The sequence below is a fragment of the Tupaia chinensis genome, unplaced genomic scaffold (assembly GCF_000334495.1).
Source record: "Tupaia chinensis unplaced genomic scaffold, TupChi_1.0 Scaffold000066_1, whole genome shotgun sequence".
Classification (NCBI taxonomy): Eukaryota; Metazoa; Chordata; class Mammalia; order Scandentia; family Tupaiidae; genus Tupaia; species Tupaia belangeri.
Genome location: NW_006159525.1, coordinates 10,407,791 through 10,411,002, shown reverse-complemented (window position 1 = coordinate 10,411,002; position 3,212 = coordinate 10,407,791).

Here is a 3,212-nt window from a genome sequence, read left to right as displayed (position 1 = left end):
CAAAGGTTCCTTCTGCAAACTCCGTGCAGGGGCGTTCCACTACTGACCTTGCTCCTCAGGTCCCCCAACCCTACCACTGGGCTCGCTGCCCTTCAAAGTTCTCTGAGCACCTTCTCTTTCTGGGATTACTTCTGCTCGCCATAATTCCTATTCATTTTTCACCCAGTCCAAGAGATAGATTCGTGGCTCGTACTCAGGTTGATGCCCATCCCCACCACTTGGGCTGTGTCCAGAGGGTCTTGTTTTATAATCAAACAGGTCCATGACACAATGAGAGGCAGCTAAAAGGACAGCCTCCTTCCTGGGGGTGCATCTATGCTTGCCCCTGCACCATGAGCTGGTCGCCCCCCTCCTAGGAACGTGGAGATGAGTAAGATGAAGCTTTCTGTGAGAAGCTTTGTCAGGTGGTGGAGAGAGGCTTGTCAGCAGCGTCAGGATGCAGTCAGAGACGTGTTCTAACACCGGTTATGCACAATGCCAATGAGGGAAAAGCTAACTGCCCTGAGGGTTTAGGCAAGTATTCTTCCAGAGACCGGTAACCTTTGGATACTTTGGGAATGAGCAATACTTAGTCATGCAGCGCAAGGTGCAGAGAAGAGTGAGCATTTCAAGACAAAACCCATGAGGAAAAGCACAGGAATGTGACAGTGTGTGAGGGGTCCCCAGGCAGGGAATGGCAGCCGCAGCTCTACAGGAACCGGCCGCCTCCGAGATGAGACTGAAACAGGAAGAATCTACGTCATGTCGACGAGAGTAGACTTGGCATTGTGGATGGCACTACCACGTCGATAAACAAATGCTTTTGATCAGGGAAGTGACACACTGTGATTTGGGGGATTTCTCTAGGGTTGGTAACTATTCCCAATGATTGAATAAACCCCGTGTTCTTATTTCACCTCAATACCACAGAGGTCAGTATAGTTCTTTTCCAGAAGAGCTTGGGTTGCTGTTTAGTGCCTGAGACGCGGAAGCAGCCTGTCTGCGGAACCTCTGCTAGGCAGCTCCTGGGCTGCTGGTTTCTAGGCCTCCCTTCGGACCCCCTCGCTGGAGACAGGATCTCAGAAAGAGTAAGATTACAAAGGCCCCAGGTCATTTATGTAGACTGAAAGTTGACAGCAGCTTTCTTAAGTCTCCATTGGAAGAGTGTGAACCAGAAGAGAACGAATGTCCTTCCTTCTCTTTCCTTTCTCCCTCCTTCCCCTTCTTCCTTCCATTCTTCTTTCCTTTCCTTTCTTTCTCTTTCTTTCTTCCTTTTTCTTCTTTCTTTTCTTTTTTCTCCTTTCCTTCTTTCTCTCTCTCTCTTTCTTTCTCCTTTCCTTCTTTCTCTCTCTCTCTTTCTTTCACATAATTTCACCATGTTTCAGTCCTCCTTCCTCCCCTGAGCAACTGGGATTACAGGCCTGTGCTACCACACCTGGCCTTTAGGTTGGACCAAGAACCAGACCTGGACCTTCCATGTGGCCCCATCAGAGCACAGAAGCTCAGCAGCTGAGTAAAGAGGATTTTCTTAATCACGATTTGATGTGAGTTGGTTCTATTAAGAATCATGCAACAGGGACCAGCAGTTAGTGTAATGGCTATGTCGCTGGACTCCCACATAGTCGACTGCGGTTAGGGTCCCGGACCCGGTGGCTTAGACTCACGCCAGGCGCGTGTGTGTGCATGCCCAAGATCCCGAGAGGAGAATGGAGGAGAAGGGATTGCAGCGTGGCCATCCCCCCTGAGGGGTGATTTCTCGCTTTCTGTCTCTCTGTCTCTCTCTGTCTGGCGAGTGCACGCGCCCTATAGCAAAATCCTCTCCAAAAAAAAAAGAAAAAAAGAAAAACAAAGAATCATGCAAGGAAAACATCCTAACAATTCTACTTTGTATCTTAAAAGCTACAAAGAGTGGAAGCAGCCTGCCCTTAGCAAGTGGTATTTCAGGTGACCTCTGGAGTTTGTGTGTGCTGAGCATCAACTTTAAGGTTTCTTCATCAAACATCTGAATCATTTTTCTTTAAAATTTTCCTATGTTTACTCTTACTGTGTTTTGTTTCTACCAGGAAGTCCAAACTCAGTAGTTTTCCAAACTGTAGAAAAATATCACTTAGGATGATTGCTTCTTAGTTTGAGAAAACAATGATTAAATTATAGGATTTAAGAGGAAATTTTCTAGTATTGAGATGAACTCTCTTTTTTATTGTTCTGGATGAAATGTCTTTTTATCATTAATTTTGATTGTGGGAAAATTATCCTAGATGAACTTTCTTTTTATTGTTGATTTTTAGCAAAGTAAAACATGCACAGGGGGAAAATGGTAATAAAATACTTGTAATATTAAAGATGTAGAACAGGGACCACCAGTTGGCATAACGGTTACGTTACTAACCTCCCATGTAGTCCAGCACAGTTCAAACCCAGACCCAGCGGCTTCAAACTCACGCTGGGCACGTGCGTGTGTGTGCCCAAAATCCCGAGAGGAGAATGGAGGCGAAGTAATTGCAGTGTGTAATACTCCCGGGGCGTGGTTCCTCACTTCCTTTCTCTCTGTTTTTCTCTGTCTCTCCAGCAAGTGCACACACCCTATAGCAAAATGTCTCTCAAAAAAAAATTTTTTTTAAGGCCTAAAACAAAACAAAATCCTTCTCCTGGTTGTTTTCCGAGTTTCTCTTCAAAGAAGCAAGTGATTTCAACAAGCAGCTGTTTCCTCCGTTTATTTACCTCCATAGTTTTGAAAAACAGGCTAATGACTTTTTTCTAATTTGCCAGTATAAACATCGTCTGTTCCCTTGCAGTTCGGAAGACGAAGACCCTTACGTAACTCACCTCCCTCCTTCTCACATGTCCCCAGTGCACTTACATCATAGCTGCTGGTTAAGTCAGGGGTATATGATTACGGAAATTTTGGTCATTTCCTTTTGAAAAATTTTTGCCAGGAGATACATGTGCTCGCTGGAGAGAAAAGGGAGAAGAGGAAGAAATGTCACAATCCCTTGTTCTCCATTTTCCTTCCTTTCAGGATTTTGGGCACATACACACACACGCGCGCACACACACACGCGCACACACACACGGCATGTCTCTCAAGCTGCTGGGTCCAGGACTTGAACCATGTAGTCAGCCATGTGAGATCTCCCTTAACCACCACACCACAGGCTGGCCCTTTAGTCACTTTTTTTTTTTTTTTTTTTTTTTTTTTTGTCAAAAGGGTGTGGGTCATGCACGAAAACAAA